Source organism: Marmota monax, unplaced genomic scaffold (genome assembly GCF_021218885.2).
Source record: "Marmota monax isolate L192 unplaced genomic scaffold, Marmota_monax_Labrador192_F-V1.1 WCK01_AAM20220418_F8-fsc00105, whole genome shotgun sequence".
NCBI lineage: Eukaryota > Metazoa > Chordata > Mammalia > Rodentia > Sciuridae > Marmota > Marmota monax.
In genome coordinates this window covers 2,566,210-2,590,719 of record NW_026692947.1, presented here as the reverse complement: position 1 = coordinate 2,590,719, position 24,510 = coordinate 2,566,210, and the positions used below count along the sequence as shown (strand labels likewise).

The 24,510-nt window shown below is 50.2% G+C and overlaps 1 long non-coding RNA gene across 5 annotated transcripts; it reads left to right on the top strand.

Annotated features, from left to right (window-relative positions):
* Positions 1-442: 442 nt before the first annotated feature.
* On the top strand, positions 443-22,347 carry LOC124097697 (uncharacterized). Of its 5 annotated transcripts, none has more exons than XR_009227491.1 (5): positions 443-1,997; positions 4,906-5,272; positions 6,760-6,934; positions 8,054-15,940; positions 16,119-22,347. It is a non-coding gene; the product is annotated as an uncharacterized LOC124097697 (long non-coding RNA). The 5 variants fall into 5 exon arrangements; XR_006853322.2 differs by lacking the exon at positions 443-1,997 and having other exon boundaries at positions 2,955-5,272; positions 8,054-8,181; positions 15,887-15,940; XR_009227493.1 differs by lacking the exon at positions 443-1,997 and having other exon boundaries at positions 2,955-5,272; positions 16,119-16,759; positions 16,905-22,347.
* The last annotated feature ends 2,163 nt before the right edge of the window (positions 22,348-24,510 follow it).

Sequence of the window (24,510 nt, the reverse complement as noted above, 5' to 3'; positions counted from 1 at the left end):
AAGGAAGCAGAGTGTAGGCCCAACTTTTTTTTTTTTTTTTTTTTTTTGCCTTGTTTGACCAGCCTTGGCACTGCCCTCCGGCTCTCCAGGGGAAAAGCTGCAGTTCTGCTCTTGCAACACAAGGAGCAGACTGGAGAATTTAGATCTGCGTCACAGAGCTCAGAGAGAGAGAGAGAGAGAGAGAGTGAGCGAGCGAGCGAGCGAGCTCCGTCCATAGGTCTGCTAGCAACAGCCGTGCTGCAGCAGAGAGAGAGAGAAATCAAGAAACAAGTCATAGCAACACCGGGCACTAGGTTCTGCCAGCTCACTTGCCAAGCATTCAGAAATCTGTCGGGGGGCCAGAGGCCTCTGAGTGGCCTAGGCTAAGGAGATGACACGCAAGGTGGCACGGGCGGTTCCCGCGGGGAGGAGGTGTGGTGGGGGGGCAGGGGTGGGAGCAAGAGGTTGTGGGGTGACGGCAGAAGGTTTAACGGGACCGGATTCTGGAACATTCGGGACTGCGGCACCTTACAGCCGGACGGAGGTTTGGGTCTGCGCAGGCGACGATGGGTGGTCCGACAGGCTTCAGGACTCCATGGCGTACGTATTTGCTGGGATCAGGGGCGATGTCTCTGCGTATGTGGGTGCTCTGTCTCTATCACCTCCTTTCTTGCTTTTTGCTATTTTTTTCTCTGAGGGAGGTTTTTTTTTCTCACTTTAATTTCTTCTCCCTTGGTGTCAGCTGCCCAAGCCTGACCAGGGTAGGAGAGAGAGGAGTGAACTGTCCCCAGCTCCCCACCTGACCTCCCAGCCTTTGCCCCGTTTTCTTCTGGTGGACAGACAGACTGGTTTTCCGGGTTGTTTGGCTGTCAGCGTCCATCTGTCTGTAAGATCTTAAGTGGAAGGTAGGGAGTGAGGAGGAGGAGAAGGGCTGAGAGGAAGGCGAGGGGGACAGGTTTTTCCAGGGAGTTCCCTGGTTGAAATGTCGGGCCCCAGGGATCTGAAGCTGGGGTGGAACATGTGGCTGGGGTGGGGTGTGGGCTAGAGAAGTGGGGTAGAGCTGGTGGGTTTGTCACTGCGTAGTTGGGAAAAGTGGGGAATGGTGACGCAGTCACTGTTGCATCTTGCTAGGAGCTCTGTGGGGACAGGTAGTGAGGCTCCCGGGGTCTGTGGGGCCAGCTGAGAGGGGTCAAGGATGAGCCGAGAAGGGAAGCTAGCATTTAGAGATTAAATGTCATCCTTTTGGCGTTGGAAAGTTGTTTACCTTGCGCTCTCTGTGTCTCCATATTGGCTCCCTTCCAGTTCACATGTGATGGCCTTCCCTGTACTGCTGCATCATTAACTAAGTGACTGAGCTGGCCTTCCATTGGCCAGGGGAGGGCTCTCACTCCAGACACTTCCTCTGATTGGTGGGTGGGCCAATGGCAGGTGAAAAGCTTTTTATGATTGGCTGAGGGCAGGGTATCAAATCTGAATTTGCATTTCACTTGCTTAAAGGGGAGGGGGGAGAAGCCCAGCAGCTTTCTAAAATCTCTTCAGGGGTGTGCGTAGGCTCGTGTGTCTGCCTGCTTTTGACTGCCCAGTCGAAGCTTCTTCCTGTGCCTTTTAAAATTTCATAGACTATAGGGAAGAATATCTCAGGTCTCCCCAAACTTTCTTTTTTGGAGGGAGGAAGGTTGGGGAGATGGATGTGCAGAAGGTTGACCAAATTGGAAAAAAAAATATTTGTCCTTTAGTTTGGTGTTAGAAAAGGGAATTTTCCAATCAGCCACACCTCAGTGTTGCGGCAAAATAATTCTTGGCTCCCCTGGAAACGCTTGGGCAAGGTAGGGCAGAGCTGCTGCTGCTGCTATTGCCACCACCCTGGGCTTCCTGCTGACTCTGGGCTACTCCCCGGGGACAAGAGATTTGCATTGACGTCTGGGGCAGTCCAAAGATCCTCAAGAGCCAGTCCTGAGCTGAGACCACTATGGGAAGACCTGCCTTTTGGAAGCTGCTGCTACCTGGTGCTTGGAAAGGTGAGAACGGGGACAGACCCCAGGAAATTGCTCAGAAACTGCGTATTTTGTGGGATTTCCCCCAAAGTCACAGGGCAATGAGAGGTTTCAAGGTGCTGGGTTGGAATGGTTCGTCAGCCTGGGGAACCTGGAGAGAGAGTAAAACTGGGGCATCAGGCTATTCGCCTCGTGGGGGAGGTAGGCTGGAAAAAAACGGGGTCCTGACTCTTCATCCTGAACTTGTGGACTGCCTCACATTTGTGGGGAGGGGGCTTCCAAAGCCCTGCGCCATGCGCAGCGGCGCCCACCCATGACTGCGCATGTGGGAGCGCAATGCGCCCTGGGTCTCTGGCCTACGTCGAGCACCGCCCTCCCTGTTACATAACGGAGGGCACAGAGTGTGCCTTCTCGGCCCTTCCTTGCAACCCTACCTCCTCGCTCCCCAGGGCCCACAGAGCCAGGGAGGAGGGTCTGATTGGGGAGCAGTGGAAGATTTCATTCCCTGGGAGGGCCAGGTCTTACCCAGTTAGGGATGGGGCTAGGTTTGAGGACAGCAATGGTTTGCTGTCCCATCTTGGGGCATGGCCGCAGAATGTCCTTCTGAATGCCCTGTATCACCTATGGCCTCCAGGGCCTCCCGAGGGTGGAGGAGGGTGGCACCCTTCTTCCCCTGTCTCCGATTTTGTGGAGGAAGTTTCTGAAGAAGATGTGTCAATTGTGATCATAAGGGGAGGTGTGGAGGCCTATTGGGAGGTGGTTGACAGTTCCCTCCTCTTGTCACTGGCTCCCCACTCCCTGGTGGACTCCGTTATGGATGCCTTTGGTCGGCTGCCATTTTGGAAGCATCTCTGCTGGTCTCTGACATGGTGGCTGGTGGCGTTGGTTTTTCTGGTCCCGCTGTGCCAATTCCGCAGGGTGGGCGGGGACCGGGGCTATGACAGGGTGGGGGGGTGTGAAGTCTCAGCAGGGGCGGGCACAGTGTTGGCTGCCGCAGTGAAGATGGCCCCAGGGGCAGAAATGGCCAGTCCCACCCCCAGACAGAACCTTGGGTGGGGGTTCAAGTGGTAGCCCTCTGGGTAGGGGGTTCCACGACCTGGGGCCTCAGTTTTGCCAGAGCATGGGCATTGGGGAAACCCAATGCCCTCATCAGCTGGAGGCTTAAAAGCAGCTTGGGGGAAGAGCCGAGTGTTGGGAGAAGAGTGGGGGCAGAGACTCGGCAACTCATCTCAGACGTGTCAGACCTGTGGTTTGTGTTACCCAAATAGGTTCTGTCTCCGTCACCCTCTCCATGGGGACAGGCTGTGAGGTCCATGGCAGCCTGCAGGATTTATTCAGATGGCTCTGACTTTCTACTGTTTCCCTTCCCTGTTTCCCCTCCATGCCCCCTGCCAGTTCCATGGTTCCAGCTGCTGTCTTCCAGTGAGGCTCCCTGCTGCCTGTCCCTCTCCTTTCCAGGCCCTTCTGCGTGCAGCGGCCATCTTGTTTTTCTTGCTCAGAAATTTAAAATGGTTTCTCGGCATTCCCAGGGTGAAATTCCTTCCCTTTCACATGATGCTCTGGGCTGTCTGTAACTGGCCTTAGCTGTCCTATGCAGTCTCACTGCTCTCAATTTCCCAAGGAGGACTACGAATCCCATAAAGCCAGGTGACTCACGTTTTCTTGCTTTTCCCCTCTCCCTGTTTTCACTAGTTATTTTCCAGCTTCCTCTCACCACATCCACCTGTGGCAGCTCCACTGTCTCCGAAGAGCTGTCCTGATCACCCTCTCAAGAAGTGGCCCTTATAACCACCCCTGCCACTTCGGCAAAATCCCCTTGCGCCTAGCTCCTCTTTATGGTACCTTTGTTGCACTCTGGTTCCTTATGAGAAGTCTTAGGTCACCTATTAGGATATGAGCTCTCAGAGGGAGGCTGGGAAAAATAGGAAGAAAACAGATATCTACCTGGCACCCACTTTTGCCAGATTGAACACGTTAGGTTCTTTTCGGGCAATTATGTCATTTATTTTTTACCATAACCCTGCAAGGAGAGGAGAGCCCATGGCTGGCAAGTGGTGTGGTCGTGGTCAGACGAGCCCTCAACTTCATTTTTTTTCCTCTCTGAATTCCTGAGATCCCTTTTAGGAGGTGAATCCCACAAAGGTGGCTATTTAAGGCATGCCGTAGGTCTCTAAGGCTGTGTGGGAGTTTGGGTGGCTGATCTTCTTGTGCTCATGATCCGGGTCACTTAGCTGTGCCATGCCTTCCTTATTAACTTCCTCCTTTTCCTTTGTGGCCAGGTTCACTCAATATGATGGTTTTTCTGTAGCCGAAATTGATGGTTTGACAAGCCAGTCCTGACTGCCTTCCTCCTGGAAGAGGAGGCAGAGGCTGGGTGGGTGATAGCATCTTCAGTGAAGGATGGGGCCCCAGGCAGTCAAGGCAGGAGCAAAACCATTGGGCTGGACACACTTAGGTTTGCATCTCCATCCTGGCTTCTCAGCTGGGTGATTTTAGACGAGTCATTTAATTATTTTTTTCAAGTTGTAGTGTTCTCAGTCTGTAAGGCATAGCTATGACAGCGTGTTATAGAGAAATACCTAGCACGGTGCCAGGCTCCTAGCAATAAACATGTCGCTCCTCGACCCCGTCCCATCCAGTGGTTTTATCAGGGACTTAAAACATGCACATAGCAGGTGACTGGAGAAGGAGGGAGTTTGTGTCCCTCTGTGATGTCATAAGCAGGGGCAGAGAGGAGGTTACCTGGCAGTACAAACCTAAGCCTTCAAGGTGAGGAAATGCCCCTAGAGGAAATGCCCCTTGGCTTTTGTAGCAAGAGCGTGCAGCGGGCACCGAGCAGTGAGGACTGGTGATGGCAGAGTGAGGGTTAAGTAATGAGCCTTCCTGGGAGCCTTTTGATGCCAGGTTCGTTTCCCTTCTTTCCGAATCTCAGCAGTGGCTGCCTGCTTCCTGACGCTGTTGAGTCCCGTGGGAGGGGAGCTGGGCACCCTGATGCCCCTCGTCACCAGTTCCGGGGCTGCAGAGCAGAGAGTGACGACAGCCAGTGATTCGTCTGTCGACGGCAATGGGGCCCTGGTGACGGCTGCTTTGTTGTTTTTTTCCTCTCTGGAAGATGACTCAGTGTATCAGGAGCCGGGAGATGGAGCTCTCAGCTGAGTGGCCAGAATGTTCTGTCAACATGAAAGCAGCAGAAACAGCTCATTGGGGCTCGGAGCCGATCCCTAGCCTGGGGTCATTTTCAGGGAGGGCTGATGAGAGAAGAAGGCCACTGCCAGGCATGAGGATGGGGGCGATACCAGGTAACTCAACAAGCTCTGTGACCCTTGAATTTTTAGAGCTTGAGAAAGAAATTCAGCTAATGGTGTTATTCAGTGAGCTGGGAATGAGGGTCATTTTTTTGAGCTCTTCTCACTGGTCCCAAATGACGGATACCTTCTCAGGACCAGAAAACCCTTTGGGATTTCTCACTGAGGCTGTGTCTGTAATGGGCTCGGTGGTCATTGTGGTGGATAAAGGGCAGTTCCCTTGTTGGGGCAGGGGCTGGCCAGGGCAGCCTCAGTGAACTGTGGCACTCTGGACCCCAGGAGCAGGTATCCCAGGGGCGATGTGGTACCTTAGGAGGCCTCTGCAGCCCGTTGCAAAGATGGTGGGTCCACCTTCCCACCTTCAGCAAAAGGCAGCTCGGGCACTCTGTGTCAGCTCATCTTTCCTTATTGTCCCATGTCACAGCTTATCTTCTTCCTTCATCTTCCTTATTTCCTCTGAGATGAAATAGTAGACCTTGAGTTCCTGACCTTTTCTTTTTTTCTTCCTTTCTTTTCTTTATTTTCGCGCCATGGCGGCTCAGGGTTCTAGGCTTTTCTTGATTCTGCAGCATTGCGCCATAAGCGCGTGATCCCCCCGCCCCGCCCCGCCCCGCCCGCTCGCCCGCCATGCCTTCTTGGGAACAAGAGACAAGATGCACCTTCACGGCCACTGAATCCTGGCCAGACCATTATCCCCTTTCTGTCCTCTGCCACCTTCAACCAGCCTAGGGGCAGAGGAGCAGATAACTGGGGTTTGAGACTGAGGGACGGACATCCTGGCCTGGAGCTCCCTCCTTCCTTTTTCCTATGCCATTTTTCAGTCTCATGCTTTCTCATGGCTGATACTAGTGCTGACATTTGTCACAGAATACCTTCTCTCCCCGAGGACCTTCCAGGGTGACTCATTTGAGATCTCAGGCGAGTGGCTACTGAGCCTCGAGAGCCACCAGGAGCGGGGAAACATGACTGAGCTCACATCAGAGCTGGGCAGCGGTTGGGGGCCGGCCATCCCCCCACCCGGAGTGCAAAGGTGGCCACAAGCCCCCTTGCACCATGTCTTCTTGTGCCTGAGTAGAGCACATCTTGACCCAAAAGGACTGTGTGTACGTGGGAGTTGGAACCTTATGCATCTCATATTTCTGTGTCCTGAGCTGCGCACATGATAAGGCCCTGGATTCTGTGCTTCAGAGATCTCTGTTGCCTTTCAGGTCCATTTTCTCAAGCAGGTGATGGGAGGGCCTCCTAGGTCAGACTCTGCCATGCCCACTGGTACTGGCCTTTCTCTAAGATGACGGACCCATGTCATTTTGTCCATTGTTGTCTTGTTTTTGTCATGAAACGGTGGCCAACAGCTGAGGACCATGGTCCTAAGGGCCACATACAAACCCCAGATAGGACTCTAGTTGGGATCTCTACAGTTCATTGCTGGATTGGCCCTGCAAGCTGAGTCAGCCTGCCTACCTTTGTCTACTTTCCCACAGAGAATTCAGGAGAGTGCAGCTTGGCTTGTGAGCTGGTGACAACCTCTTGGTGACTGGCTCAGCTGAGGATGGTGCTGGTGTTCCCAGGACAGCATCATACTGCTGGGTGGCTCGCTTGCATTTTATTTGGAGCACACGTACACACACATGAAGCCTGGCAGTCCTGCTCTCTGTGGTAAGTATTGCTGTAATTTTTTTTTTACATTCTTTTATTTCTTTGAACATTGCAAGTGGATAGGTGTTTATTGAGCCCAGCCAGCTGCTCTACCTTCTTCATTCTTTTCCTGCGCACCCCCACCCTTAGTCCTCTAGAAGAGAGGACCAGATTTTTTCTAGTGCTACTAGAGACCTGCAGAGACCCCGGAATGTGCTGTTCAGCCTCCACACATCCCCCTCACATTTGGGAGAAGTCAATTTTCCCTAAAATGGAGCCAACAGCCTTTGTCCTCTGCGCAGAATGTTAATGGGCTGCATGGAAGGACCCTGAGTGTCCTCACTGCCCCTGGCTGAGAGGTGAGGCTCCTGATTGGCTGGCTGCAGGAGGATGGCCCTTGCCAGCACCTAGCATGGTTCTCTGCCAAGTTCTAGCTCCAAATCTCAGGCTGGTAGGAACCTAGACTATATATAGCATTGTGCTAAGCAGTTCTTATCAGACGTGTCTGCCCTCCCCTGCGGGAGAGGAGCACTTCTATCGGAGAACTGGAACATAGAGAGTGTGGGCCATCTCCAAGGGCCTTTTATTCCAGGAAGGTGTGTGTGCGCGCGTATCTGCCTCGGGTCCAGGGCTGCCAAGCTTACTCTCCTTTCCCCTGTTTTAGATGCTGATGGAATCAAAGGTCATGCCCGATGAGAGTGCTAATGTGGGATAAGGGCCAGGAGGGGCTGGTACTTCTCTGGTGGATGCCGGGCTTGGAGGAGAGGCTTGGGGTGGAGGGATGACGTGGCTGAAGGCAGCATGCCCTGCGTCAACGACCAGCCTCCGGCTTCTCCTCTTGGTATCCTGTTTGCCTTGCTTTGCCCAAGGATGTCTTTTGACCTCTCTCTTCCTTTTCTTGGACCTCCTGCCTTCCTCCACCCCTTCCTCCTCCTTCCTATGATTTTCTTAGGACATATAAGACCACACTTGCCTCCCTTCCCCGGAGCCGTGTCTGCTATCTGCTCTCGTTCCCATACCCACTCAGTCACGGGGAGTGGGGTCTGCCGTACTCAGGGGGTAGCTGCGTGGCGAATGAGCATGTCTTGCTGGGTGACTTAGGGCAGGGTGGGTAGGATAGTCTCCTCTTTCCTCTCATAGATGCTGTCGAGCCACAAGTGTGACCAATGTGACATGATCCCAGTCTTGTCAGGGAGTCACCACCAGACTGCTCTTGGAAACCAGAAACAGCAAGGAAAACAGGATCTAACCCCATGCCAGCCTTCCAGGTAAGTCAGGTTGACTGCTCCCGGGCCTTCCCCTGACCTCCTTCCCTTCCCATGAAGACCATTTTCCCTATTCAGTGGGGGGGATCCTCAGATGTCTCCATTCAGACTCTCTTAAACAATTGCTCTCTTCTATTTTCCTCCGCCTGCCTTTTCTGTGAATGAGGTTAGTAACCAGCAAGGGGCTGGGGGAAGGGCAGCCAGCTGAAGTGACCCGGGTGCTAGATCTGTGGGAGGTAGCTGGGTAGCATTTCTGGGTGTGGTGGTGGCAGAGCAGTCAGGGCTTCCATAGTAAGTGGACAGAAACCACTCTTGGCCCTCTGACGTCCCATGTGAGAGTTGGGGTTTGATCCCTCATTGGCTCTAGAACTACAGGGACCTTGGACTTGCTTTCCCCTGTCATCTGAGTGGGTGACCTTAGCCTTGACGGGCTTAGTCCAGGGCTGGTCTGGAGTGTAGACCAGCCTGAGCAGTGGGCTTCAGGGCTCTTCCCTTACTTTTGGGGTTCCCTTTGAATGGATCACTTTTTTCTTCTAGGCCTTTTCTCTGCCTCGCTGTTGCTGGCCACAGCACTAGCAATAGTGATGGAAAGTGATGACCGCCTGCAGAACAGGAGGGCGGTCACATACAGAGAGTGCCAAGAGCCGACTGTAGGTGCTTTCCCTGTCACCAGGAAGGGTTTACTGTAGGGTTCTTGTCCAGCTAGAGCTATCTAAGAGCAGGTTTGTCTGGGGTCTAAAGATAAAAGGAATGGTGCTGCGTAATTTTATGAGGCACCCATGGGCTCCCATCCCTGTCACCTCTCTCTGCTTGGTCTTAAGAGTGTGAGTGCCTCCCTCTCTCTGCACCACTCCCACCACCTTCCAGGGAAGGCTGGTGAAGGCTGGTGAATCCTCACAGTGCTTCATCTTCTGTCCTCCCCCTTGAGACAAATCTCTGAGTTAACTGTGAGCAGCCTGAGACCTTCCCCAAGCGAGGGCTCTCAGTCTCTTCCTTCAAAGAATTTGACAAGTTCAGCAGCGTTGTGAGATGACTGGGTGTGTTGGGGCTGGAGCACAAGTGAAGAGGCTCTGTGCAGCCAGGGAGGAGAGGCGGGTGAGCTAGTCCCTCAAGATGTGTAGTTTAGAGTCTGACTAGCGTTGGCTGTAAGACTGGGGCCAGACATACCTGCTCGCTGTGCTTGGGAGACTCTGCTTGCACATGCGCAGCGTGTCCCCAGGCCTGGCTCTGGGTGACCTCTGCCCCCTCACAGCCCTGCCCTTGCTTGACTGGGAAAACCAGGGTTGGTTTTGCTCCGGTTGTTGTCTTGGTGAATTGGGGTCGGTGCTTCCCAGCTCATTTTCCTATTTCGATCTCTCATCTAATGCTTGGCTTCCTGTTTACCAGCCTGGCTGCCTTCTGCTCCCATGATGGAGGGCGTTGTGTGTTGCCAGTCACACAAGCAGGACAAGTGGCACCCCTTGAGAGAGAGGCACTTTTTCTTGACCTTTGAGTCCCTGAGGTCTGAGAGCTAGGAGGCAGGGGCCCTTGCATCCGGGATCCAGCAGAGGTTAACAGAGCACTGGAGCGGAGGTGGCGTGGCTTGGCTGGGAGTTGTGCGGGCGGGACCCTGCCAAGGCCCCTGATTGGTCAGCACCTTCTCTATTCCATTGACTCCTAGTCCTGTCAGGGCTGTGAATTGTTTAATGCATATGTTGGCTCTGTCCCCTGGCTTGAGTGCCCCTGAAGCTGCAGCCACAGCTTTAGAGAGGAACTGTACCTTGTATTGGTCACTTTTTTTGGATGTGTGGCTTCCCTCTGAGATATGTAAGAGATACCACCCTTTTCCACCAGCCGGCTGTCTGTGGGAGGCACTCGTTTTGCTTTGCTTTTCTGGGACTTGCAGTGGCTGTGAGGAAAGTATAGACTGGGTTTGGCTCCCTGCTGGCTCCTTCCACCGGAGCTGTTCATGGGCTGATCGAGCCAGAGAACACCCCCAGGGCCTCATGGTCTCTGCAGAGCCTGGTGCTGCAGTGTGAAGCTTGTGTAGGGTGGGTGGAGTGCCAGCGCAGGGATGGAGACAGCCTCATGGCGCAGTGGCTATACACGGTTGTATCACAAGAGCAGGACCAGAAAGATGTGGGAGGACAAGTCCAGTGCTCATCCAGAGATGCCTGCCATGGCCCAGGACAGATGTGTGTTCCCTATGAAGGGTTCCCATCTTGAACACCTGGCGCCATGGATGGTGTGGTACCAGGTTGGGTCCGTCACGAGGCATGAAGGTATGAGATGCATCCGAGTTCTCAGTTCCTGCCTACCATCCAGGGAAAGGAATCTGACCTTTGTTAAGGGCCATTTGCTTATCTGATTTCATCTTCAGAACAACCATGTGACGTAGGCATTATTTCCCTTTTACAGTTAAAGGAACTGTGATTAAGTGACTTAACCAAGCTCACACATTTGGTGAGTGGGGTTGTTTTTAAATCCAGCACTTCTGATTCCAAAACCTATAATTTCTCCTCACCCTGGTTTTCCAGAGTCAAATATTTCTGTGAGCTAAGACCCTCAGAGAATTAATATGAACCAGAGTGAAAGGCAGTCACCCAAGGACCCTCCCCAGGGGTGGCTCTGTATGTTCCCTTTTGGAGAGGCCAGGAAGACGCAGACAGCCTTTGGTACCCAGGGACCAGCAGGACTGAGCAAGGCAAATACGTTCCTTACCAAATGTGTATGGAGCTTCTCCTAGATGCTGGGGCTGTGCTAGGTGCTGGGTTGCAGAGTCAACAAACCAAGTTTTTATTCTTGGGGAACATGGATTCTAGTGGGGAGAGAGATCATTAGTTAAAAAATTTAAAAATATATATAGTTTACAAAAATGTATGCACAATATAGAGATTGTGTGAGGGTGAAGGAACAGGGTAGCACACGCAATCAGGGGGTCCAGATGATAGGAGGGGATGGAAAGACGGAAGGACCTCAGCTTCCTGGGAAGCCATGCCGGTTGAACTTTCCTCCAGAGGTTGAGATTGATAGAGACACTAATCCCTTTTCTTCCCAATAGAAGCATCCTCCCAAGGCCCCCATAGCTTACAGGAACATGTAATGAATTAGGAGTCCAGGTGGGAGTAGACGTCACCAGTGAATGAGGTTTTTCCATTTGCCACGGCCATCCCTGGCTTTCTGTCTCCCATCCTCTCCTGTGCCAGCTGGCTTCTGTGTCTAAGCCTGGTCATCGTGCCTCTCTTGTCCATGCAGCACAGGGAACATTTGGGTCAGGTCTTTGCCGAGTCACTGGTCAAATATGTGCCTGCAGGAGGCACAGCCCCTCTGCCAGGACGCGTGGTTCCTGGAGCTGATGATCGTGACCAGCAAGGGACAGGCGCCGGCAGAGGAGAAGTCGCCTTGTGTTAGATTGCCTGGGTTTGCTTTGTGTCTTGAGAGGCTGAGTAGGTTGGAGGGCATGTGTGCAGGGCATGCAGCTCCTGGGCTCAGGCCTTGGTCACTTGGGGGAAGCAGCTGCTGGGCCCACTGTGAGTCAAACTCTGGGCTTCCTCTCCTTGGCCCTTGGTGCCTGACCAACCCAGACCAAGGAAGCTGCCATCCGTTGCCAGGGATCTGAAGTTGCCAGGGGTCTGAAGTTGCCAGGGATGAGGTAGAGTGATGGGGAGCTTGGGAAAGAGGCAGGTCAGGGGAAATGGTGTTTACACTGCTTGGTGCAGAGGAGTTAGCAGACCTGCATTCTCGTCCTGGCTTTGTTGATAGAACTCATTCACTTTAGCCAATGGCGGGGGTGAGGGGGGAGCCCTCAGATTCCTTACGTGAGGGTGTTAAAGCAGAGATTCCAACTCTTTTACCACGGGTCCTTTCCTGGATGCTCATAGAGGTGTTGCTTAGTCAGAAACTCGGGATCAGGAAATGGAGACCTGAGTCACCATGAAAGAAAGAAGGGGGAAGAGGGATCTTGAAGACCTGATAGCAGTCAGAATCCCCATTGCAAAGAGGCGCTGCTGGCATGAATTAGCGTGGGTGGGTAGAGATCGGGTTTGAAGGACTTTCCAGAAGGAGGAGGGAAGGGCTAGAGATGGAGTCAAGGTGATTGATGCAGTCCCATCCATGTCCCCCCCCTCCCCCGTGACAGAGGATAGACAGGACTGCTGCTGAGAGGCTTGCGGGAGAAGAGGGACAAGGGGGACGTGGGAGCTGCTGGTGGGGCTTGCTGTGCTGAGCAGGGCTGGCTTAAGAGACCATTCTACAGGGGAGATGCTGGGTCCTGTTTGTCCCTAAGTCCTAGGTGGTGTGGGGCTGTGCACTCCAGGAGGGTATCTGTTCCAGGCTCCTCCCCCTGTGTCAAGAGGTTTTCCTTGGTATTTAGCTTTCTTTTTTTCATGTGGTTGTTTAAGGCCCTCAATTAAAAACTAAATTTAAAAAAAAAAGAGACAAAGATGAAGAAAAGGTAATAACAAAACTAAGAAATGAAGATCTCAGAACTGCCAGTTCCTTTTTGGTTTTTAAATCTTGAATCATTCTTAAAAAGAGCTAAAATAAAACACATGAAGGCAGGCCCAGGGCCCCAGGCACAGCGAACAGCAGCCGGGAGTGGTTGGGACTCTGGCTTAGCTGCTGCATGGCAGCCTCAGTCCCAGACAGACATCAACCACGTCTCCAAGGCGCTGTGGGTAAGAACCCCTGGAGCTGAGGGGCACGTTGTGCAATCTACTGAACAGGATGCAGAATTATAAAAATAGCTACATTTCTCCAAGACACTGTCTGCTTTCCACTTCACCAGGCATTTACCTGGGATTAACAATTACTGTGAGCTTGTCCCTCCCTCCCTTAGTATGGTATAGTGACAGGGATTTGGGCTAGGACACAGGCGGGAGGGGAAGGAAATGATTAGTAACCATCATATCACTCGTACATGGTTCTTTTCAAATTTGCTGGCTCACTTGGTCCTCATGCAACCCTGTGCGGGTAGGTGGCACTAGCCTGTCATTGATGAAACTGAGCCAGGCAGAGGCCTGCCAAGACCTGACTGCTTGTACCTGCTTACTTGGAGTCTCCCACCCACCTCCTCTGACTCTAGCTGTCATTTCCCTGGGATCTGACCAGGGAAATGGGTTGGGGATAGGAGTAGAGGAGTGGACAGTGTACTTTGATCCCTTAGGTCCTTTGCTTCTCTATATGTGTGAGAGTAAAAGGAAATCTCAGACTGTTCATATTCTCCTATTCTCTGATTTTTTTTTAACTTCTTGGAGCTCTTGGGAGAGCTGGCTTGTACTTCTTAGCTGGGAAGTCAGCCAATTATCATGTGTGCCTGGAGAGGTTTTCTACATGTGGAAGCTTCTGGAATACGTGGTGCTTGAAACCATTCTGATACCTTTGTAGAGCATTTCATGCATGTGCATACAGACCTGTTTCTGCTGCTGTCGCTCACTTAGAGATGAGGCCTTGCTGTGGAATATTTGTAATTTTTTTCCAACAGATTTGTAAGGGATGCCCAGAGCTTTGCCTAGCATGCATGTTGTGTGTATGTTACCTGTTTGTACAGCACCTGCTGGAAGCACTGGCTAAATATACAACGTAAAGTCAGACACTAGACACACTGGCTCCAACTCTGAATGTGTCTTGATTGACTTGAGAAAGTATGTCTTACCCATGCAGAAGAGGGTAGGCTAGAGAAGTCCTGGGATTGGGTTTCCTTGAGTTCTGAGCCTAGCCCCCAATTCTGTCCAGGGTTGCTGAGGCAGAGTAATTGGACTGTAATGACTTCTTGGCCATTTAGAACTCTGAGTGACCTTCATTGGAATAGACCCAGAACTTATATGAAGGAGTGAAGAAGAGTTTATCCTTATTTGCAATGAATTTCATCAGAATGGTTTAGTTTTTTTCTGGTAATGCTCCCTTAGAATGATTGAGGTTGGACGGGGCTGCGTGCATATGTCTGGTAACAGCTGTCCAGAAAGCACAGGGGAGCTGTTTTGGTGGTAGAAGTCTTCAGTAGCCTTGTGTGTGAAGATTTGTTGTGTTGGACCTGGTTCTTTCTGTTCACCTGGAAGACAGAAAAAAGGACCATCCAAACCTGCCGCAGGGAAGGTGGTGGGGAGAGCCGTGCCTCACCTTGCCCAGGGTTCCCAAGGGAAGATGAAACCTGTCTGAGGTGGGGAGACTGGATGTCTTTGACAGGTCAAATCCATCCCTGAAGCAACCTGAAGAAGGTTCAGGTACTAGGATCCAGAGCTGGGTCCTTGGCCCCACTCTCCATCTTTCCCCTTCTGTTTCCAGGCAGCCCTAAGCCAGGGCGGGGATGCGGGGGCTTGGAGGGTGGAGGAGACGGCGTGGGAATGGAACCTGGAACTCCAGATCCCTTCCAGGAAAGAGCCCTGAGCGGCCCTAATTCTGTATTTGTCATCACTGCCCTTCGTCACTGCCCACCCCTGCAGATGGCTCCTAGCCCTTGGATAGGCATTGTAGGGGTTGGGGGGAGCGGGGCCAGACAGGGTTTACTAGCATGAAGGTAGAAGAAGATGGAAGAGGAGTACCTTAGAGCTGGCCATAGTGCAGGAGCCACAGGCATTGCCTTTGATGCTACCGACTTGCATACTAGTTAGCCGTAACCCAAAGTCTGAAATCAGGTGATGCCTCAATGAGAGTTGTATTTAAATATGGAAAATTATATATCCTTTTGTGTTATTGCCAGGTACAGTTTTAGCATCAAAAGGCCTGACAGGAGTTAGGTGTTGTGGTGCACACTTATAATTCCAGCAATTTGAGAGGCTGAGGCAGGAGGATTGCAAATTTGAGGCCAGTCTCAGTAACTTAGAGACCCTTCTCAAATTAAAATAATAATTAAAAAAAAAAAAAGAGGCCTGGGACTGGGCTGTGGCTCAGTGGTAGAGCGCTGCTTAGCACGTGCGAGGCCCTGGGTTCCATCCTCAGCACCACGTAAAAAGAAATAAAAATGAAGATTTTTTTTTTTTTTTTTAAAGAGGCCTAATGGACTGGGGAAAGTTGGGCGGGGGGGTGTCCTGTCTGTCTTTAAAATAATGCTTGTTTCATATTGACTGTTTGCTTTCTGTCTTATTCCACACTCTGTTTTATTTCTTAGGCATTTGTGAATACAGTCGTCCCTAAGTGTCTGTGGGGGATTGGATACCAAAACCTGCACATACTCAGATCTCTTCTGTAAAATGGCATCGTGTTTGCATTTAACCTATGCACATTGTCTCTAGATTACTTACAATGCCTAATACATTGTCAGTGCTGTGTAAATGGTTGTTGTGTTGTTTTAGGGAATAATGACAAGGGAAAAGCTTGTATGTGTATGGTAAAAATGCAGTTTTATGTATACATATATGTATTACACACACACATACACACACACTTTTTTCGATCTGTGGTTGGAATCTAGGGATGTAGAACCTCGGATATAGAGAGCCATCTGTGTTTGTCTATGCAGTTATGTTACTTCTTTGGGGCAGTTTTCCAGTGTCTTGGTATCAGTGAATGTGTGACTTTGATTTCACATGTAAATAAACTACAAACTCATGGCAAAAAAAAAACAAAACTCAGGGTTGGGGCAAGGGCAGCTGCCTATAGATGCCCTTCCCAAAGTCCTGGTCTGAGTCACCCAGATGCCTGAGGAAATGAGATGCAGGTGTCCTTGCTAGGGCCAGCTGGCCCCACAGCCCAACATACTCCCCCAAACCTTATTAGCTGTTATTTTTTTCAGCTTGAACCCTGAGTAGCAGCCTTGGAAGTCTCAGACCACATGTCACCCTGCAAGGTAAGAAGGGCCAAAGAGGATGGCACAGAGAGCAAGGGGACATCACTCTGGCCACTGGCCACTCTCCAATACAGGTGAACTTTGTGTTCAAAAAGGAATTCATTTAATCATTTGACTCCTAATAGAAGTTATTTGTATTTTTCTTTCCTCCTCCCTGCTTCCCACCCCCCCGCCCCAGCCTCCAAAGAATTTAATCTGCTGGACAACAAACAATACTGTTATAAAACTTTGAAAACAAGAGGGCGAGGCCTCCCTGACAAGGAGAAGGGCATGTCGGGTAACGGCCTGAGGGAGTGTGCCAGGCCCGAGATGGAGCCGGGCGAGAGCCCAGTTGGCTGGGTACCTGGGCGCCTGCCCCTACTCAGCCCACTCACTCTGCCACCCCGAGTCCAGGGGGGAAGGAACCAAAATGCAAAGGGGGCCAAGATGCACTTGAAAAGGGGAAATTGTATGTGTTCCCCTCTCTGTGATCTGATGGGAATGCACTAGACTGTGAAACTTCCTCTTCCACCTCCCCTCCCTCCTCCCTCCCTCTTTCCCTCCCTCCTCTCCACTCTTCTCTCCTCCTCCTACTCCTGCCTCCTGCTACTCACTGTTCTTGAGACTGGCAGACAGAGGTCCTGATAACAGAATGAGGCTGGAATAGCAATGTAGGTACAGCCACAGCTGAGCCAGCTGAAGGGGAAGAGGAGAGAGCACAGACTTGCAGATGGCTTTGGAGTTGGACTTACCTCCGTTCCGGCTCAGCCTCCCTCCCCCAGCTAGGGAAGTGGAACCACCTCACGTCACAGGGTGTGCCCGGACCATGTGCTCTGCCAGGTGTGTGCCCAGGTACTGGGTAGAACTGCCATTCAGTGGTTAGTGGATGCGCCCTGGCTTCCTGGTGCCCACTTCAGGATGTGCTCCTGGGAGGGCGTCTGACTTGGTGAAGTGCTCAGTACTCTGAGATGCTCTGTCCTCCCAGGGAGGAGCATAGACCACTGGAGGAGCTCCTGGGACCCAGTGAGCAGACATGAGGTCCTGTAAGCGTGGCACCTGGTAGGACACTGTGTCTGTTACTTCTTGGCAGCTGAAGGAGGGGTGACCAGGTCTTCCTGCCGGGGGTTGGGAAGCTGGGCTCTGGGGCATCTCTGCACTAACCTCCAAAGTCAGATCTCCCCCGAGGCTGAAGTTACACTTCCGAGTCTGTCCTAACAGAGCCAAGTAGATGACAAGGGAGTGGCGTTCGTGGTTTTTCTTTGGACCACATTGGTTTGGGCCGGTGAACTGTGTGGTGGGCATTGTGTGTGTGTGATAGACCATAGGCGTGCTCACTTTTCCTCTCATGGAGTGCAATAGCTTCCTTGAAAGTAGTTCAGGGCTGTGCCCATCCTCCCATCTGCCAGGGGAACCCGGAACTCCGTGCTCCAGCCTTCACTCCATCCTTCCTCCTCCCCTATCTCCCCACTGTCTCCAGCTGCCCCCATTTCCCGTGTTACCCCAGAGGCAGGACAAATAGGGAGCATCCTCTCCATCCAGCCATCCCGACCCAGGCCCTCCCTGCCCTGTACAGAGTCTGGGAGCTTTTGAGACCCAGGTTTTGGTCAGTAATTTGGAGGAAAGGATAGAAAAACTGACTTTCAAGGAGTTCAATTGCCTAGGAACATGGGCTTCTGTACCTGTGACCCAGGGGAAGCCCAAAGAGCTGATACTGGGTCCACTGGGGCTTTGGAAGGCTGTGACTTCTCTCCCTGTTACCTGAGTCGGCACTTGAGGGGGCCCACCACCTCTAAAGGATGCTGTTCCCACTTTAGGATTTAGGGCCTAGGACATAAGGTGGTGCCTGAATGCTGACCGCTTCTTCTGGGGGCTTCAGGCCAGCCAGCCATGTTCCTCCACCCATGGTCCCTCAACACACATATCCTTCATTTTATCACCCTTTCCTCTGATTCATTAACCGCAGCTAGTTGGCAGCAGGCCCTTCTCTGACAGCTAAAGACAAAATGTCCAGGACACTGGGTCTGGGTTGGAGTTGAGACTGACAGGAAGCTGGGCAGCCCTTTCAGTCCACACAACAATGGTCTGGGACTGTCTTGAGGGCAGGACGTTCCCCTTTTTTCAAAAAGGCCTTCTAGGCCCCCTTTCACCAAGTGAGTTCTTCCTCATTGCCTGGAACCCTGAAACCAGCATTCCCAGAGGCTAGAAGATGGACGCTTGGGGCTCAGCTTCCGGCATCCTCCCCCACTCTGGCTGGAACTTGCATCAGTCACGTAAGTAGCTGTGACTCAGCATCCAGCGCTGGGTCAGGAGGGAGAAGCTGCTGCCTTGGCAGGAACCTTCCCACGTTCTGCATTTGAACACATTGTGGTAGCACAGCGCGGGTACCGGGTTCAGCCGGTTCGTGTGTATATATTTTACAAACAGGTTCCCTCTCCTTCCCATTTTCCCCCCATGTTATTTTTTGGGCACCATGCTGGGCTCAAAATAAGATATTTAGGACTTTAAAACTCAGCATCATTTATAGAATGAAATAGAAGCTGTCTTTGTGATCTTTTGACTGTTCTTAGCCAGTGGCCCATGAAGTGTGTTTAACCCTCAGCTCTGTTTAGTTTGGCCTGCACTTTTTTTTTTTAATGTATCTGATTTTGTATGCCTCTAGACAGAACGTGGCCTCTCCAGGCCACTATCTCTGCTGCACGTTGTTGCTGCCTCTGTCTTTCTGTGTCCTGCCCAAGCCCTCTGAGCATTTGCATGTATGGTGATCAGTCTTCCCAGGCTGCCTCTGGACAGATGGAGACACTGAGGCCCATTCAGGGCAAGTGGCCGGTTCTTGTTCTCAGATTTTATGCCTGGCAGGCGTTCTCCTTCCCTGGGTGCTGACCTTTCCTCCGCCCTCGGGTCCCTTACCAGGCAGAAGAATGTTCTGGAAGGTAGAAAAGCCTCTAGATAGAATGTGAGCGTGACAACAGACTGGGGCTGGAGTGGGGCTCCCTAGACCTTTAACCTGTCAGTGTCACATCAGGGCTATATACCTACTCCTGGTGGGTGAGTAATTTTCCTTCCTAGATAATCTCACTAAGACCTTCGACAAGGCCAATTTGCTTTGGCCTATTAGGCCGAAGCAAGAGAATCCCATGTCTCTCATTGGATGGCAGAGCCCCTAGGAAGATGGTGATTTCATCGGCTGCCTTCTTCTAGATCTAGGTGGCCCTCAGGCTCACTGCCAGGAAGATCGAGCCCCTGCCAGCCCTTATCAAATCACCCAGCTACTCCCAGCTAGCACAGAACCACCAGCTTGTTTCAGAGAAGAATCATTGCTCAGCTGACTTTTAGAAGAAAGAACTCTGCTTCCATTGAGAGGTCTGTGACCTGAATGACCCTTTCACCTCCTGGGATTGAAAAGGCAAAAGGTTTGGGTACTAAGATTACTTTTTTTCTCCTCTTATTTGAGATTGTTTAAAGCAATGCCTTGTTAATGGGTTCTTATCTCTTCTTCCTGAGAACTAAGAGTTTTAGAATCCACGAGTGGGGACTGTAGGTCTTGGCTTCTGTCTTCTGGTTCCCTCGGTGGTATTTGCTTCCTTGCAATTGCTAGGTATCCAGTTCCTGGGTAGCAGGAGAGACATTACTTCAGTGTAACCCTGACAACCAAACGAGAAGGGCACATTCTGAAGGAGAGAATGACTTGGTCCTCTAGCAAGCGAGCCAGACTTGGGGGAGGTTTGGGGAGGCTTTCCTGAGCTGAGATGGGGAGGGTGCCTGGGGGGTGGTAGCTAAGGGAGAGTGGATGGATGGATTCCAGGAGGAGGGGGCAGCAGAGTCAGGGCCTGTGGCAGGAGGAAAGGTGCTTTAAGGATCACTGCAGGACACCTGTGCAAGGGCAGTTAGGAGGGGGTTTGTCAGTTCTCCTAACTGAAAGTGCTACGGAGGAGTTTCACTGAAATGAAAAGCAGCTAAGCCGAGAATTAGCCTATGTGAATCTCAACCATCCCTCTCATTTTATAGGATTTGGATCTTTGGTAATAAATGTCATGACATTCTTGACCTTAAAACCCTCACTGTCACTGTCCACTCGAACCCAGTGTTGGTTGCAAATGTCAACCCCAGATCTGCCCCTCAGTTCCCCCACGTGCAGATGAGGCCCTGGGGCATCCCATGATGGACGGCAGAGCCTGCTGTTGGTGTTAGAATTACTGGAGTGGGTTCCTTACCAGCAATTTCCTCACTGCTGGGGGAGTCATGCTGAAGGAGGACCTAAGGCTCCAGAGAGAGCAGTAGCTACCCAAATCCACCTGACCTCTTGCAGAACCAAAATCATGCCCCCATCTTCACTCAAGTATAATGTGTTCTATAGTCAGTATAATTCCCACTTCCTTGCAGAAATATGGCCTCCATATTTCCTCCCTCCCCCCAAATTGCTCAGAGTTAAGTTCGGGAACACAGTGAGATGATAGTCAAGCTGTGGAGCAGGCAGCAGTGGACAGAGGGGTGGGAACACGGACTTGGGAGGTAGCTCTGGATCTGTGTTTATGGATCATGTGACTTCAGACAACTTATTTATCCTCATTAAGGATCAATTTATTTGCCTGCAAAAATTGGAGCAATACCTGTGTCATTGACTGTTGTGAGAATTAAACTCTTGATATTCAAATTTTATTTCCTTATTTTTGTTGTAGCAACATATAACCTTATTGCCAGGGGCCATGAAAAAAGATAAGTTTATGTCTTGAGGCCTAAAGAATTGGTTGGGAACCCAAAACATGGCTTTGGCTGTCTCTTCTCTCTCTGGGTTATGGCATCAGAGGAAACACACCTATTTTCTTCACTTCAAATAGCCATAAAAAAAGATGATACGAAAGAGGAAATCTAATTTGGAACATGATTTGGAAATTTATTTTCAGGCGAACTTCAGAATCAAAGCTCAGTTTCAATTATGTGAATTCAGTACAATGGTAGTCATGTGAGAGGTTAAATCCAGTAAGTCAGTTAAAGGTGTCAGATTTGAATGTCTTGATACTGATATGCAGTGTGGTAAGAAGGAGCCCTTGCTCTTTAGGAAACATCGCTCTGGACAGGTGAAACTCACCTTTGTATACCCGCCGCCGGTGCCTCAGAAGCACATAGGCTGCTTGTGTCCTGATGGAGGGAGATAATGTATCTAGAGACACTTTGTGTGCTGGGAAATATATAAAGGCTAAGGTGGTATGAATGTAAAATTAATATATTTTAAAATTAAATACTTTGGATTTGGCTGTTTTATTTCATCATGTGTGATAGTTTATAGTGACTGGTTGTGAAATGAAACAGAGTTAATGAGTTTCGTATTGCTCTTATCTGTTAGATTTCCTACCTCTCCTCAGTGTCTTTCTAATGGATCATTCATTCTGTCATGTCACAGTAGAAGACATTTCTCCTCAGGGTGGAGGCCTGTCTTCCCATCGCATCTCCCTGCCTTCTTCGGTGAGATCCTCTTCTTCTGGAAGCTGGTTTCACATGGTGGCTTAGATTTTTCCATCTTTGTATCTAGCACCATTTGAAATCAGTGTTTTAGGAGTAAGAATTGCAGCTCTGCAAAGGATGGACTGGAGAGGAGCTGCTGCTCAAGGGACTGACTCTTTTCGCTGCTTGAGCCTGTTAAGAAGTCAAGGGAAGATTTGGAAAGCAAAAGTCACTCAAGAAGATGTTGGATGTGGGCGGGGCCACAGCAGGAGTCGGGGGCGGGGCTTGTGTTTACTGTAAATGCAGTAGCTTGAGCAGGGCACAGCCCACCACTAGCACCTGTCTCTAGCATCACTGAATTGGTAGGGCCTCTGAGTGCAGTGATTGTGCTGTTCAGATGGGTGATGATGTATTGGGTGTCGACTGTAACAGGGAAGGGCAGAGGGCTGTATACCTGGAGGACTGTCACCTCAGCACTGCCCGCATGCTCCTGGAGGATGCCCTGGAGTATTCCGCTGGAATCAGATTTGCCACCTGCAGAGGTGCAGACCCGAGGAGCACTACTGGCCCATCTCTTACACAGGCTGACCGATTTCTCCTGGTGTTCAGAGTCTGTTTTTGTCTAGCACCATTTGAAATCGGTTATGATGTAGGGGGAAAAGCAGCAACCTCACAGCCTCATGCCAAGTCTGGTCAGCAGCAGCCTGTGGTTTCCTGGAAGATGGATGGGCAGAGAGTGGGGAAGGAAGATCACACTTTCCCTGCTAACTTCTTTAGCTGCATTCATGATATGTTATTGGAGAGGTAAGAGGTAATTCAGTGGATTTTTAAAAACAAATCACTATAATTTATATGATGTCCTCAGTTGCATTTTCTGAAATGTAATATTGCTGCGAATTGTGTAAATTGGTTGCCGTTGAATTATCTTTCTGCTAAGTAGTCTGTTCATGCATCCCGACTTTAATAAATAATTTCATATATTCAATTTATCATGTCTGTGTTTTTCATCTATTATTTTCCATTCATAATTTTATGATAAGTGGGTCCTGAAAAATTAATTTGCTGTTCAGATCCTACCTACCTCAGAAGGAATTCGAAGTAGGTTACAGCAGACAGACATTAAAAAATGAAGCTCATTAAGAGAAGAATGGGATTTACTCTATGAGCCAAGAAGTAAAATGAGAGAAAAGATGAGGGAAGAGAAGAAATGCTGAAGATCTAGGCCGAGGGATGTCACTTACTGAATGGGAAAACTGTCCTCAGTTCCAAGTGAGCTGCAGATCCAGCCCTCTGCCCGTCAGTGTTCCTGCGGGGAAACTTTCTTAACTGAACATATTGTCACGTGGTCCTTAAAGGGGAGCAGCACTGATTTCAGTTGCATTATAACAGATGGAGTTCTACTTTTGGCTGTTAGTTTATATCAACCCTTGAAGACAGGGTGAGCCAGTTTTATAAAGCTATTCAGAGATTTGCCAGATTTGACTTCATAGGGGATCCAGCTTGAAGAATCCTCAGGAAGACAGGCAGTGGCCCCTTGGTTGGGCTTTTTCCACAAGAAGTGTGTGGCTGACTGTGAACTACCTGCAGTACAATTGTTCAAGCCATTGATTCTCAATAAATATGACAAATCAGCCACCTAGGAAGCCTCTTCTAAGCCCACATTCCACCCGTCATCCCCCAGATGGCTGCCCTGCCCAGGTGGAAGGCGGATGAAGCTTTTGCTGGGAAGACTTCCCAATGAATGTGATGCATCCTGCAGCTGCAGAGCTATTTCAGGCTGTTGATGGAAGAATCCATCTTCAAATTCTCAGGGTGTGGTGGTGGGAATAGTTAGACCCTACATTGTGTTGCAGCGTCTGCAAGTATGGTCCCCCCTGGGTTTGTTGTATTAACGACAGGTTAAAATGTTTTTCATTCGTCTACCATGTCCCAAGCTCCAAGTTTATTTGTTTCGCAAATATAAATAGGACATGATGCTGCCCTTAGGTGGCCCTGATTCTAGTCCTTAAATGAGTAAGTGCTGGAAGATTGAGTTTAGCATCAAAGCACAAAAACAGTGATTGAGGTACCTTTTCTGTAAGTTTATAGTGTTCCCATTGAAGGCCTAATTTTAAACAGTGATGCACTGGTAGGTCATGAGGAGCAAAATGGAACTGGGGCACCTCTCAAATAGGATTATTTTATCTGGATGCTTATAGTTTTTTGCCTAAAATTGCCATTCTAGGTGATGTTTGCATAGTAAATTAGTAATGAATGTAGAATGTTCCCTCTGGTGACACCAGCTTGAATCAGGTTTATGAGGCCATGTTACCAATCTAGGTAGAAAAGTGTCTTGTCAAAGCATTACCCAAGTTTTACCAGTTTTTTTTTTTTTTTTAAGCTGTACATTTATAAGCAAAGAGGAAACATTTTCCTGAAGGTACAAGCAGGCCTGGTGCAAGTTGTACTGGCAGATTATTCCCATCTGTGGAAGTCACCACTGATGAGTTCCTAGGAATGAGCTGCCTTCAGTGTATAGACTTGGTAATTTGTTACGTACAACATTGACCCAGGTCTTCGTTTTAGAAATTGACCACAGTCTGAGGATTACCTAGCAGACCAGTATGTCCATACTGATGGGGAGCCTGAGAATTTTTCTTGAACACAAGAAAAGATTTGGGGCTTAATCTAATCCCCAGTAGCGTACCACCCTCGCTTTCTGTTTGGGCCACCTAAGAACCTTCCACCAAGAGCCTTCCAATGGGTCATCCTACGGGCTCTGGTTTAGCTGCTCTAGGAATGGGGCATGAACATCACTTTATATTTATTTTTGTGGTGCTGGGGGACCCTGGGCCTCGCGCATGCAAGGCAAGCATGCTACAACTGAGCTACATCCGAAGCCCTCTTTATATGTTTTAAAGTTTCTTCCAGGGATTCCGATGTGTGGCCAGAGTTGAGGGCCATTCCCCTGTGACCTTGTATCTGAAAGTCTTCAGTCCTCAGAGTGGTCTAAGGACCACTGGTGTTGGTTCCTTTGGCCGCTGTAACAAGTTGCCACGAATATGGTGTCTTAGTACACATTTATTAACAATTCTGGAGGTTACAAGTCTAAAATCATTTCATGAAACTGAAACTCAAGTATTGACAGGACCACAAACCCTTCACAAGTCCAA